We start from the raw sequence: 15,788 nt of genomic DNA, 5'->3' as shown, positions 1-15,788 counted from the left end.
AGATCAGAACGGAGGGCTGTCGAGTCATCCTCATTGCACCGGACTGGCCCAGGCGAGCTTGGTATCCAGACCTGCTCCATCTGTCCGTAGAGATGCCGTGGCATCTCCCGGACCGTCCAGACCTACTCTCACAAGGTCCGTTTTTCCGCCTGAATTCTGCGGCTCTCAAATTGACGGCGTGGCTCTTGAGTCCTGGATCTTGACGGCTTCTGGTATCCCTCCTGAAGTCATCTCCACTATGACTCGGGCCCGTAAGTCTTCCTCCGCTAAGATCTATCACAGGACTTGGAAAATTTTCCTGTCCTGGTGTCGCTCTACTGACCATCCTCCTTGGCCATTCTCCTTGCCGACCCTTCTGTCTTTTCTACAGTCCGGTCTGCAGCTAGGACTGTCCCTCAACTCTCTCAAGGGACAAGTCTCAGCTCTGTCAGTTCTGTTCCAGCGGTGTCTCGCTCGGCTGGCTCAGGTCCGCACCTTCATGCAAGGCGCGTCTCACATCATTCCGCCTTACCGGCGGCCCTTGGATCCCTGGGACCTTAATTTAGTTCTCACGGTTTTGCAGAAACCCCCCTTTGAGCCTCTTAGGGAGGTCTCTTTGCATCGTCTTTCACAGAAAGTGGTGTTTCTGGTGGCCATAACTTCCCTCAGGAAAGTCTCTGATTTGGCCGCGCTCTCTTCGGAGTCACCTTTTTTAGTTTTTCATCAAGACAAGGTGGTTCTCCGTCCAACTCCAGATTTTCTTCCTAAGGTGGTCTCTCCTTTCCACCTTAACCAGGACATTACCCTACCTTCCTTTTGTCCGGCTCCTGTTCATCGCTTTGAAAAAGCGCTGCATACTCTGGATCTGGTGCGTGCGCTCCGGATCTATGTGTCTCGCACCGCTGCTCTTAGGCGGTGCACTTCTCTTTTTGTGCTAACCACAGGTCGGCGCAAGGGCCTCTCTGCTTCTAAGCCGACCTTGGCCCGTTGGATTAGATCGACCATTTCGGACGCCTACCAGAGTTCTCAGGTGCCTCCCCCGCCGGGGATCAAGGCACATTCGACCAGAGCTGTTGGTGCCTCTTGGCCTTTCAGGCACCAGGCTACGGCTCAACAAGTCTGTCAGGCTGCCACTTGGACTAGACTGCATACCTTTTCGAAACACTACCAAGTGCATGCTCATGCTTCGGCAGATGCGAGCTTGGGCAGACGCATCCTTCAGGCGGCTGTCGCCCATTTGTGAAGTTAGGTTCTGCCTACTTCTTGCCTTTTTTCGGTTTATTTCCCACCCAGGGACTGCTTTGGAACGTCCCATGGTCTGGGTCTCCCAAAGGAACGATAAAGAAAAAGAGAATTTTGTTTACTTACCGTAAATTCTTTTTCTTATAGTTCCGTATTGGGAGACCCAGCACCCTCCCTGTTGCCTGTTGGCACTTTTTCTTGTTCCGCGTGTTATCACCGGCTGTTGTCGTGGACAGAGTCTCCGGTTGTTCCGGCTTTTGCTCTGTTCTTCTTGTGGGTGGCTATTCTCCTGCAGCTTTTGCACTAAACTGGCTGTGTCTGCTCACCAGGGGGTGTATAAGCTCAGGGGGAGGAGCTACACTTTTAAGTGTAGTACTTTGTGTGTCCTCCGGAGGAAGAAGCTAAACACCCATGGTCTGGGTCTCCCAATACGGAACTATAAGAAAAAGAATTTACGGTAAGTAAACAAAATTCTCTTTTTTACATTGAATCAGACCTGACCGACCCGCTGCCGAGTAGGTGACAGGTTCTCTTTAAACATCAGTTTATTATACATTTTCTAGCTCATATAACACCTGCCTAAAATTTGCTTGTAATTTCTTTAAAAAAAATGGCAAACTCCAAAATATTCAATTTTAAAATTATTTTGCTTGCAATACTAAAATGTTGTTTTTTTTCTAGGTGAACATTTGACGGGAAGCTGCTATACACATCTCCTATTAGCTCCATATCATAATGTGGATGATAATGGTATCACAGAAGATAATTCAGTAACTCTAAGTATACCTGTAGTCCTTCACAACAGAGATCTGTCCAGTGATACTAGTCACATGCCGGTATTGTCAAATCATTCATTGATCAACCAACAAGGAACTGGGCTTAGACTTGGGAAACCATTTCTATGTGGGGGAAATATAAATACTAAATCTAATCTTTTACAGAATGAGGAAATTGACAGAACTGGAAGACCGTATTCAAGTTCAGAATGTGGGAAACCTTTTACCAAAGAAATGTATTGTGTTAGAAATCAGAAAAGTCACACAGGAGAGACACCATTTTCATGTCTTCAATGTGGGAAATGTTTTACTCAGAAATCAAGGCTCGTGAAACATCTAAAGACTCACACAGGAGAGAAGCCATTTTCATGTTCGGAATGTGGGAAATGTTTTAGCCAGAAATCAAGTCTTGTGTATCATCAGAATGCTCACCTAGGGGAGAAGCCATATTCATGTTCGGAATGTGGAAAATGTTTTAGCAAGAAATTTTATCTAGTTAATCACCAGAGAACTCACACAGGGGAGAAGCCATTTTTATGTACTCACTGTGGAAAGTGTTTTCGTCATAAATCAAGTCTTATGGAACATCTGAGAAGTCACACAGGGGAGACACCATTTGCATGTTCAGAATGTGGAAAATCGTTTACCAAAGAAATGTATCTGGTCAGACATCAGAAAAACCACACAGGAGAGACACCATTTTCATGTCCTCAATGTGGGAAATGTTTTACTCACAAATCAAATCTCGTGAAACATTTAAGGACTCATACAGGGGAGAAGCCATTTTCATGTTCGGAATGTGGGAAATGTTTTAGCAAGAAATGGTTTCTAGTTAATCACCAAAGAACTCACACAGGGGAAAAGCCATTTTTATGTCCTGATTGTGGAAAGTATTTTAGTCAGAAATCAAGTCTTGTGGAACATCTCAGAAGTCACACAGGGGAGACACCATTTTCTTGTTCAGAATGTGGGAAACGTTTTAGGAAGAAGTCAAACCTTCTGGATCATTTAAGGAGTCACACAGGAGAGAAGCCATTTTTTTGTACAGAATGTGGGAAATGTTTTACACACAGGTCAAATCTTGCAACGCATCAAAGAAGTCATACAGGAGAGACACCATTTTCATGCTCAGAATGTGGAAAATGTTTTAGTCAAAAATTAGGTCTAATGAAACATCTAAAAATTCACACTGATGAGAAGCCATTTTCTTGTACTGACTGTGGAAGATGTTTTAGACAGAAATCATATCTTGTGAAGCATCAAAGAATTCACACAGGGTAGAAGCCATTTTCATGCTCACAATGTGGGAAATGTTTTAGCCAGAGATCAAATCTTGTGGAACATTTGAGAATTCACACAGGAGAGAAGCCATACTCCTGTTCAGAATGTGGTAAATGTTTTACACATAACTCCGGTTTTATACATCATTTAGGAACTCACACAGGGGAGAAGCCATTTTCATGACTTGAATGTGGGAAATGCTTTTGCCAGGAATAAATTCTTGTAGAAAAAAAACTAAGGAGAAAAATTGTAGGAAAAATACCCTGACCATAAATAAATAAATTGCAAGTGCTTAATAAAAGGGAACTTAGCTTCTTACCTTTTTGCAAAAATGTATATACTGTCTCACCTCGTCACGGTGTACCCATCTGAGACAGTCCCTAACCTACTAAAGTTAAAAACATATTCTGTACCTGACTTGTGTCATGTCAAAACTTCAGTATGAATGGTAAAGTGGTCAGCTGGGTCCCAGATTAAATACACAGCAAAAGTGAGAAGCAGGTAGTTGTTCAGCCTCAGCACCAGGAGGGCTGCGCCCCCAACTTGCAACAAAGCAAGACAACAGACAAAAAACACCAAAAAACTGAGCTGTAACAAATGTTCAATAAACATGCAACATTACAAGCATGTGAATTGCAGCCTCAAGACTAGAAAAAAAAACAAGGAGAAAAATTGTAGGAAAAATACCCTGACCATAAATAAATTGCAAGTGCTTAATAACAGGGTACTTAGTTCATACATTTTTGCAAAAAGGTAAGAAGCAGTCTCACCTCGTCACGGTGTACCCATCTGAGACAGTCCCTAACCTACTAAAGTTAAAAGTTTTCTTTAAAAACTCTCTGCCTATTTAAACCTTGGCCTAGTGGCAGGCTAAGCCGGTTATCCATTGTCCTGTAGCTCTCCAGCCTTCTCAGCTTGCTTCTGACCACATCTATCCCAGATAAGTGCTTGGTTCTTTCTTATGTTGTTTTTGTTCTTATCTGGGTTGTCAATTATTGTGGTTGTTTTCAGTTTATTTGCATGCAGGAATCTTCCCTCTCTGTTGCTTTGCTGGGAAGCTCCCTGCAGCTATGTTTGGAGTTGTGCTCCAATAAGTCCATGTGTTTGTTGCTTCTTGAATTTGTAATTGTTCCTGTTTTCTGTTCATTGGTTTGACAAGAGCGCCTGATATAGGATGCAGTGCAGATCGTGCTATCTGAGGACCTTTTTGTACTATCAGGTATTTGGGTTTTTGTAGGTTTTTTTTTCTCGCCACCATCAGCCCCTTTCCTATCCTTTCCTATTTAGTCAATGGGACCTCACCTTTGCTAATCCTATCATCCATCTGTTTATTGTATTTTCCTATATCACCATAGTCTTTGAATGTGGGAGGCTTGCTATACCTTTTGCGGTCTATTTCTGAGGCAGAGTGTTATTCATCCTTCCTTCCTTTAGGATAGTTAGTTCTCCGGCTGGGTTCACGGTGCATAGGATGTTAGTTCACCCCTCGGCTACTTCTAGTGTTGATGGTTAGTAAGGGGATGGCGGCCAGATTAGTTGCCAATGTTCTTGTCACCTTTTTGCCAATGATCTATTGTGATCTTCCATGGTACCGGATCATAACAATGGGGCACATTATTACAAGAAGGAGACAAGGATGAGCACATTGCTACAGGATGGGGACAAGGATAGGGCACATTACTACAGGATGGGGACAAGGATATTGCACATAACTACAGGACAGGGACAAGGATGGGCGGATTACTACAGGATGGAAATAAGGATAAGCACATTACTACAAGGGGACAAGGATTGGCACAGTACTACAGAATGGGGAGCAGGATGGTGCTACAAAACAGGATGGGGGCATTACTACAAGGTGTTAACCAGAATGACTATATGGTGCAAATTGTAAAACTGTATTACGTACAACAAGGGGATAAAATGTAAAACAAAATAAAATAAAGTATGCTTTTTTTTAACTAGCAAAATTGTGTGTGTTTGTTTGTATATGTATATACAAACAAAATATACAAAAATATTATATACAAAAGTTTGGACACACCTTCTCATTCAAAGAGTTTTCTTTATTTTCAGGACTCTGAAAATTGTAGATTCACATTGAAGGCATCAAAACTATTAAAACATGTGGAATGAAATACATAAAAAAGTGTGAAACAACTGAAAATATGTCTTATATTCTAGGTACTTCAAAGTAGCCACCTTTTGCTTTGATTACTGCTTTGCACACTCTTGGCATTCTCTTGATGAGCTTCAAGAGGTAGTCACCGGAAATGGTTTTCCAACAGTCTTGAAGGAGTTCCCAGAGATGCTTAGCACTTGTTGGCCCTTTTGCCTTCACTCTGCGGTCCAGCTCACACCAAACCATCTCGATTGGGTTCAGTTCTGGTGACTGTGGAGGGCAGGTCATCTGGCGTAGCACCCCATCACTCTCCTTCTTAGTCAAATAGCCCTTACACAGCCTGGAGGTGTTTGGGGTCATTGTCCTGTTGAAAAATAAATGATGGTCCAACTAAACGAAAACCGGATGGAATAGTACGCCGCTGCAAGATGCTGTGGTAGCCATGCTGGTTCAGTATGCCTTCAATTTTGAATAAATCCCCAACAGTGTCACCAGCAAAGCTCCTCCTCTATGCTTCACGGATGGGACCAGGCATGTAGAGTCCATCCGTTCACCTATTCTGCGTCGCACAAAGACACAGTGGTTGGATCCAAAGATCTCAAATTTGGACTCATCAGACCAAACCACTGATTTCCACTGGTCTAATGTCCATTCCTTGTGTTCTTTAGCCCAAACAAGTCTCTTCTGCTTGTTGCCTGTCCTTAGCAGTGGCTTCCTCGCAGCTATTTTACCACGAAGGCTGCTGCACAAAGTCTCCTCTTAACAGTTGTTCTAGAGATGAGGTGTGTCCAAACTTTTGGTCTGTACTGTGTGTGTGTGTGTGTGTGTGTGTGTGTGTGTGTGTGTGTATGTGTATGTATGTATGTATGTATGTATACATATATATATACATACACATACAATGGGACTCCAACGTACGTTTCACGTTTAGTGGTGTATTCGCTTCATCAGGGAGTGGGTAACAAACGCGGCAGGGCTACTATAAATAGCCCAAAGTCCAGCTGATACATCTCACCAATTATTCTCGGCGCGTGCGCACATCGCACCACACGGACACAGCACCTCCCACTGGCCGTCATGACCCAGCGCATGCGCGGGAGCGGGGACGCGTCTCCATAGCTCCCGCGCATGCGCAAAGGTCAAACAGAGACAGCCGGGGAGAGCAGAGCCGGCGGTGAGATGCAGGCAAGCGCACATCAATGAGAGCACAGAACCCGGAAGGACAGACCACATACCGCAGCAATGACATATAATGCAGAGAAAACGTTGATAATGAACAACATTGTATATTACAATATGAATGTACATAGATGCATAGCATTAATCACAGATAAAGTAGCGCTGGTTCCAGGGCTCCGTGTGTAGCTTGAAAGTAGAGGTATGTAGCAGGCAATCATGTTTCGGGACCAAAGAGGCGAGGATGACAGCTGGAATTATAGCTGCGCTGCATAAAATATAGGGAAAAAGAAAGAGATTATATAAGTAAAAAAATATATATATACGCCCAGGTCAAAAAAGACCAAGACACATGTGAGCAAAGATAAAAACAGTAAAAAACCCCTAAAGATAAAGGGGGGAAAAAGGACCAACCCATACACGGTGATCTCAGAGGAAAGAGGCAAAACTTAAAGCCTCGTTGAGACCAGATGGGGCGACTGTGCCAAGAGTCACCATCCATCTGGTCTCACGTTGGGCCAGTTTCCTTTTGATGTTGCCGCCTCTAATGCCGCCATGGATGACTTCAATGCCCCGAACCATTAAAGATTTGGGATCGCATCCATGGTAGGTTTTAAAATGGCGCGGCAATGTTTTTAGGGCGGCAAAATCGTCCACCGTTCGGGCCGCCGCAATGTCACGCACGTGCTCCCTAACACGGATGCGTAGCTCACGAGATGTCAGACCAATATAAATTAGTGAGCATCCGCAAACCGCGTAGTACACGACGTTAGATGTGCCGCAAGAGATGTAATCTCTAATTTGAAACTCACGTTTCCCATCCGCGGATGAAAAAACAAAGCTACGTGACACATTGCGGCAGACCAAGCAGTGGCCACATGGAAAGCAGCCAAAACGAGGTGATATAGAACCATTTTGATGTTGCCGCCTCTAATGCCGCCATGGATGACTTCAATGCCCCGAACCATTAAAGATTTGGGATCGCATCCATGGTAGGTTTTATCTTTATCTTTAGGGGTTTTTTACTGTTTATCACCGTGTATGGGGTGGTCCTTTTTCCCCCCTTTATCTTTAGGGTTTTTTTACTGTTTTTATCTTTGCTCACATGTGTCTTGGTCTTTTTTGACCTGGGCGTATATATATATTTTTTTACTTATATAATCTCTTTCTTTTTCCCTATATTTTATGCGGCGCAGCTATAATTCCAGCTGTCATCCTCGCCTCTTTGGTCCCGAAACATGATTGCCTGCTACATACCTCTACTTTCAAGCTACACACGGAGCCCTGGAACCAGCGCTACTTTATCTGTGATTAATGCTATGCATCTATGTACATTCATATTGTAATATACAATGTTGTTCATTATCAACGTTTTCTCTGCATTATATGTCATTGCTGCGGTATGTGGTCTGTCCTTCCGGGTTCTGTGCTCTCATTGATGTGCGCTTGCCTGCATCTCACCGCCGGCTCTGCTCTCCCCGGCTGTCTCTGTTTGACCTTTGCGCATGTGCGGGAGCTATGGAGACGCGTCCCCGCTCCCGCGCATGCGCTGGGTCATGACGGCCAGTGGGAGGTGCTGTGTCCGTGTGGTGCGATGTGCGCACGCGCCGAGAATAATTGGTGAGATGTATCAGCTGGACTTTGGGCTATTTATAGTAGCCCTGCCGCGTTTGTTACCCACTCCCTGATGAAGCGAATACACCACTAAACGTGAAACGTACGTTGGAGTCCCATTGGGGGGGGTCTACCCTCCTTGTCACCTCCGGAGTTTCTCTGCATGTCCTTGTTTCACATCATACAGGTTCACAGGTTGGTTGTAATGTAGTGTGCACATGCATCAGTGTCTTCCTTTTGGTCTGACCTTTTTAACTTTAATGAACTATTGTTCCCATACTCTCACAATTGAGGCATATGGTGCATGTGTTCCAACATTTCTGCCTGCTTGTCCTGTTACCACTCCTGACATAGGGTTACATGTCCATTTAAAACTTTAGATTTTGGTATGTTACAAGTTATTTGGACATTTCTATTTGTTTACCCGTTGACAGATGTGGTCTAGGTGGGGAGACTTGAAACTAAGGTTTTACACAATGTGCAGATATCCGGTTTTTCTTGCCCTCTTTCATCTTTGTCCCCTCTTGTGCCCTAATATTGCCTGGTCCTTTGACCTTGTATTTTTCGATTTTATGATCTTTTTGTACTAATAAATTGACTGATTTGAAGCATATCTACTCCTAGTTCTCTGTTTGTTATGCTATTTGAGTAGCTCTTCAGTAGTGTGGTGATTTTATGTATGACCCACCCTACTGTGTTTTTCTATGTACATGGACATACGGTGTCTAATATATATATATATATATATATATACACAGTTAGGTCCAGAAATATTTGGACAGTGACACAATTTTCGCGAGTTGGGCTCTGCATGCCACCACATTGGATTTGAAATGAAACCTCTACAACAGAATTCAAGTGCAGATTGTAACGTTTAATTTGAAGGTTTGAACAAAAATATCTGATAGAAATTGTAGGAATTGTGCACATTTCTTTACAAACACTCCACATTTTAGGAGGTCAAAAGTAATTGGACAAATAAACCAAACCCAAACAAAATATTTTTATTTTCAATATTTTGTTGCGAATCCTTTGGAGGCAATCACTGCCTTAAGTCTGGAACCCATGGACATCACCAAACGCTGGGTTTCCTCCTTCTTAATGCTTTGCCAGGCCTTTACAGCCGCAGCCTTCAGGTCTTGCTTGTTTGTGGGTCTTTCCGTCTTAAGTCTGGATTTGAGCAAGTGAAATGCATGCTCAATTGGGTTAAGATCTGGTGATTGACTTGGCCATTGGAGAATGTTCCACTTTTTTGCACTCATGAACTCCTGGGTAGCTTTGGCTGTATGCTTGGGGTCATTGTCCATCTGTACTATGAAGCGCCGTCCGATCAACTTTGCGGCATTTGGCTGAATCTGGGCTGAAAGTATATCCCGGTACACTTCAGAATTCATCCGGCTACTCTTGTCTGCTGTTATGTCATCAATAAACACAAGTAACCCAGTGCCATTGAAAGCCATGCATGCCTGTTACAGGGGGCTGTCTGATAACCTAAAGGAGTATCAGACAGTCAGGGTCCACCGTGCAAAGACTCTGCTGCAGACTATGGCAGAGTGCAATACCTCTGTTAACTCACAGAAGGATATAATAAGTAAGTAAAGCAATTCCTCCCTTACTTGGAGGGTGTGTGGAATGATCTCTGTTAATAATCACAGAGACAAAGGCAATGTGTGCGAAATGGCACCTACCTAGGTCCGCTCTTCTAGTGGTGCAAAAGAGACGAACAGCAGCGTAAGCCGCACAAAGCTCCTACCTGCGTTCGCTCCACTAGTGTGCGAGGACATGAACCACTAGATATGGCACCTGCCTAGGTCCGCTCTTCTAGTGGTGCAAAAGAGACGAACAGCAGCGTAAGCCGCACAAAGCTCCTACCTCTGTTCGCTCCCCTAGTGTGCGAGGATACGAACAACTGCCAGACGCAGTATAAGGAACGTTACCCTAGCGGCAACGTCCACTTACGAGTCGAATCACAAGACCCAGCCAGACCATGTGCCTCAGGCACCTGCCTATGTCCGCTCCCCTAAGAGGTAAGGATACGGACAGCAGCTAAAGCTGTAAGGTATAAGAACGCTACCCTGCCGGTAGCGCTCACCTAGCATAGACAGAGGAATGCCTAGAGGAACGCGCACAGAGCGTCTACTCTTATGCATGAACCAAGAGGACTGAGCACCATGCGGCGTGTGTCAGGGTCTTATATAGACTCTGTGCCTCATCCAAGATGGAGGACACCAGAGCCAATCCGCTGCCAGAACGACAGGAGTGAAGTCATGCTGGCCTATCACCGAGCAAGGCGTCACAAGCACATGACCAGCGACCAATCGGCATAGAAGGTGTCAGAGACATGTGACCTCGTGTCAGCGATGATGTCACCCGCACATGTGCAATGGCTCCAAGATAGGACTTAGTCTCCAGCGCTCGCACATGTGCAGTAGCAAGAAATCTGGACATAGTCTCCAGTGCTCGCAGCAACCGTAACAATGCCCATGCCATCACGTTGCCTCCACCATGTTTTACAGAGGATGTGGTGTGCCTTGGATCATGTGCCGTTCCCTTTCTTCTCCAAACTTTTTTCTTCCCATCATTCTGGTACAGGTTGATCTTTGTCTCATCTGTCCATAGAATACTTTTCCAGAACTGAGCTGGCTTCATGAGGTGTTTTTCAGCAAATGTAACTCTGGCCTGTCTATTTTTGGAATTGATGAATGGTTTGCATCTAGATGTGAACCCTTTGTATTTACTTTCATGGAGTCTTCTCTTTACTGTTGACTTAGAGACAGATACACCTACTTCACTGAGAGTGTTCTGGACTTCAGTTGATGTTGTGAACGGGTTCTTCTTCACCAAAGAAAGTATGCGGCGATCATCCACCACTGTTGTCATCCGTGGACGCCCAGGCCTTTTTGAGTTCCCAAGCTCACCAGTCAATTCCTTTTTTCTCAGAATGTACCCGACTGTTGATTTTGCTACTCCAAGCATGTCTGCTATCTCTCTGATGGATTTTTTCTTTTTTTTCAGCCTCAGGATGTTCTGCTTCACCTCAATTGAGAGTTCCTTAGACCGCATGTTGTCTGGTCACAGCAACAGCTTCCAAATGCAAAACCACACACCTGTAATCAACCCCAGACCTTTTAACTACTTCATTGATTACAGGTTAACGAGGGAGATGCCTTCAGAGTTAATTGCAGCCCTTAGAGTCCCTTGTCCAATTACTTTTGGTCCCTTGAAAAAGAGGAGGCTATGCATTACAGAGCTATGATTCCTAAACCCTTTCTCCGATTTGGATGTGAAAACTCTCATATTGCAGCTGGGAGTGTGCACTTTCAGCCCATATTATATATATAATTGTATTTCTGAACATGTTTTTGTAAACAGCTAAAATAACAAAACTTGTGTCACTGTCCAAAAATTTCTGGACCTAACTGTATGTGTATATATATATATATATATATATATATATATATATATGGTATATTATATATAATGTACCGTATTTTTCGGACTATAAGACGCACTTTTTTCCCCCCAAATGTTGGGGGAAAGTTGGGGGTGGTCTGACTATAGGGCTGCGGCTGGGAACGAGGGTGCTGCGGTGGAGCGGGTCATCGGGGGCACGAGCAGGCAGCAGCAGCGCCTGCTGTGACCACGTGGGCCCGCTCATTACATATGCACGTCCATCCTCCCGCTCATTTCTCAGCGCAGAAGCCGGCGCTGACAGGTGGGCGGGAGGACGAGCTGGGACGCGCACATAGTAAAGAGCCGGTCCGCATGATCACCCCTGGCAATTACAGCCTGGAGTGATCATGTGCGGCTGTATTCACTGCCCCCCGTGCGTCATCATCAGCGCGGGGAGTAGTGAATCAGTGTACTCACCCGTCCCCGTGTGTGGAGCCGTCCCCGTGTGTGGAGCCGTCCCCCTGCAGCACGCGATGTCTTCCTGTCTGTGCCGGTCAGCTGATCTGTGCTGATCAGCTGACTGGCACAGACAGGAAGACATCGCGATGCTGCAGGGGAACGGCTCCACACACACAGGTCAGCGGCGCAGAGAGGAAGATGATCGGTGCTGCAGGGAGTGAGGAAAAGGTAAGTATAAACGTTTATTTATTTTCTCTGTGCTATAGGATACAGGCCATATACCAGGATGGTAAATAAGCATGATGGGGGCATATAGCAGGATGGGAGTATATGAGCAGGATGGGGGTATATGAACAGGATGGGAGTATATGAGCACGATGAGGGCATATAGCAGGATGGGAGTATATGAACAGGATGGGAGTATATGAGCAGGATGGGGGTATATGAGCAGGATGGGGGTATATGAACAGGATGGGGGTATATGAACAGGATGGGGGTATATGAACAGGATGGGGTATATGAGCAGGATGGGAGTATATGAGCAGGATGGGAGTATATGAGCAAGATGGATGGGGGAAATATCAATAGGATGGATGGGGGGTATATCAATAGGATGGGGGTATATGAACAGGATGAGGGAATATGAGCAGGATGCTGGTATATGAGCAGGATGGGGGTATATGAGCAGGATGGATGGGGGTATATGAACAGGATGGGGGTATATGAACAGGATGGGAGTATATGAACAGGATGGGAGTATATGAGCACGATGAGGGCATATAGCAGGATGGGAGTATATGAACAGGATGGGAGTATATGAGCAGGATGGGGGTATATGAACAGGATGGGGGTATATGAACAGGATGGGGGTATATGAACAGGATGGGGTATATGAGCAGGATGGGAGTATATGAGCAGGATGGGAGTATATGAGCAAGATGGATGGGGGAAATATCAATAGGATGGATGGGGGTATATGAACAGGATGAGGGAATATGAGCAGGATGCTGGTATATGAGCAGGATGGGGGTATATGAGCAGGATGCTGGTATATGAGCAGGATGGGGGTTTATAGTAGGATCATACACAAGGCAGAGGGATCATTACCAGGATGGGGTACCTTAGTAGAGAATTTGGGGACATTACCCCCATAACAGTGTCAGCAGCAGATCCTCGCCCCATAACAGTGTGTCATGACCACATTTTTTTGCTTAAAGTTTTATTTTCCTATTTTCCTCCTCTAAAACCAGGGTGCGTCTTATAGTCCGGTGCGTCTTATATATCTCAGAAAGCGCATATATGTGGATGAGAAAATATGTTATTAAACAGAATAGATTGTCCTAAAAGGATATATATAATAGACTATTATTCATAAGAAAATTTCATATATGCAAAAAAATAAAAAAATATTTTTTTTTACATGTATATATAGGTATCTATATGTAATCTATAAATCATTATATTTATTCATTATTTGTATATTCCCCTATGTGATTGTTATTATCAGTTTTATATTCTCTAGATCTTAACAGGAAAACTTATCGGGTAGACTAGATTTTTATAGATATGCGGTATATAGCACACTTTATTTGAAAGGACTATAATTAATCTTTAATAAATATCAATTTCTCATATTTCCATGCATATATATTATTGATTTTTTTATTTTTTTTTTCATTTTTTCACCAGACAAATAACAAAGACCCTGTTTCTTGCAATCAGTGGGGGTCCCAATGGTCACGCTCCCAGTAACTGTGAAAGAAGAAATGTCTGAGGGCACTACTAAATAAACTGAAATCCGCCAAGCACATACTTAAATAGTACATACAAAGCTAAGAAAGAAGTATAGTAGAGCATTTTGATTTTCCAGTAATCGGGCAGTTATCCCATAGATAGCGGATAACTTTCAAACTTGAGACTGTCCCTTCAGCTGTAAGGGGTACTTTGCACGCTGCGACATCGCTAGCCGATGCTAGCGCGATAGCCCCCGTCGCACATGCGATATGAAGTGCGAGCTGCCGTAGCAAACGTTACCGCTACGGCAGCTTCACATGCACATACCTGGTCGGCGACGTCGCTGTGACTGCCGAAGAATCCCTCCTTCAAGGGGGTGATGTGTTCAGCGTCACAGCGACATCACCGCGACTTCACTAAGCGGCCGGCCAATAGCAGCGGAGGGGCGGAGATGAGCGGGATGTAAACATCCCACCCACCTTCTCCCTTCCGCATTGCCGGTGGACGCCGGGCGCAGGTAAGGAGATGTTTGTCACTCCTGCGGCTTCACACACAGCGATGTGTGCTGCTGCAGGAACGACAAACAACATCGTACCTGCGGACGCACCGACATTATGAAAATGAACGACATGACACAGATTACCGATTTTTGACTTTCACGCTCGTTCATCTTCTCTCCTAGGCTTTACACGTGGCGACATCGTTACCGACGCCGGATGTACGTCACTTTCGATTTGACCCTGACGATATCGCAGGTGCGATGTCGCAACGTGCAAAGTACCCCTAAGGCCTGCTGCCTAATAATACCGTATGATGATGTTCGCATTGCAGACATAACTACTCCCAGCACCCGTGCTATGATTGTGTGACTACTGCCACAGCTTTCATGGACCAGACCATCGGTGTAATACACAGCAAGTGTTCTGCTTTAACAGCAAAGATCACTGCTGGACATCCTCGGACGGTGTCATCGTAGTCTCTTCTGGTGGACGCTCTTCTCTAACACTTCTGCATTACCTCAGCTACTGACTAGAATGCCAGGCTTTTAGTGCCTGTCGTATAGGACCTGATCAGCTGACGGCTGCGGTGCTCCTGGTAGTAAACCTAACACTGATTGGATGAAGCCACTCAGCCAATCAATGTTATGTTACTTTCCCTCTCCAATTCCTTGGCAGTGACGTAGTGTGCTAGAAGGGCCCATGATGTTGCTGTTACCCCAGCTCACTTACAGAGTCTGAGAGAAGATGGGTGGGGAAGAGCTCAGCCTGTCTGCAGTGCGTGCAAGGATCAAAGAGCTAGGGTAAGCAGTGTCAGCCGCTGTGCCGCTCTCCTCTGTATACTGTCTGTTTACTACTGTCACATGACCCTGCTACTATTGAAAAAGTACATGTATGAACAGAGGCTTAACTAGAGTTTGATGGGACCCGTGCAAAATTTGGACCTGCCCCCACCTTCCCACCCGCACGCTGGTCAGATGTATGGGCCCTTATAGCATTTTAAATACTATAAAGATATACGAGTTGCCCTTCCTCTCCCATTATGTAGCAATGTCCCCCAACCTGTTCTAATGCACCCCATCCTGAACTCTTTCCTGTTTTACACAGTGTATATCCTCCATGCTGGTAAGTAAATGTTCCCCATCCTGGTAAATATGTACCCCATCCAAGACCACATCCTTGTAGATATATATCTCCATTCTAGGCTTCATCCTGGTATATATGTCCTTATCCTGGTAAATATGTCCTCCATCCTGGTATAATTGTCCCCATCTTGGGATATATGTCCTTTTCCTGGTCCCCATCCTGGTATATATGTCCCCATCTAAGGCACATTCCTGGTTTATATGTCCCTTTCCTTGTATACATGTCTTTAAACTAGGCCCCTTCCTGGTATACATGTCCTTATCCTAGGCCCATTCCTGATATATATGTCCCCATCCTAGTATATATGTTCCAATCCTTGTATATATGTCTTTATTCTGTATCCATCCTGGTAAATATGTCCCCTTCCTT

General features: G+C 44.7%; 1 pseudogene; it reads left to right on the top strand.

The window, feature by feature from the left end:
* LOC142297139 (uncharacterized) overlaps positions 1–6,320 on the top strand; it is a 108,287-nt pseudogene extending 101,967 nt beyond the window's left edge.
* Positions 6,321–15,788: the final 9,468 nt, after the last annotated feature.

The sequence above is a fragment of the Anomaloglossus baeobatrachus genome, chromosome 3 (genome assembly GCF_048569485.1).
Source record: "Anomaloglossus baeobatrachus isolate aAnoBae1 chromosome 3, aAnoBae1.hap1, whole genome shotgun sequence".
In the NCBI taxonomy this organism is placed as follows: Eukaryota; Metazoa; Chordata; class Amphibia; order Anura; family Aromobatidae; genus Anomaloglossus; species Anomaloglossus baeobatrachus.
Note: the sequence above shows the minus strand (reverse complement) of the source record. Positions and strands in the feature narration are given on the sequence as shown.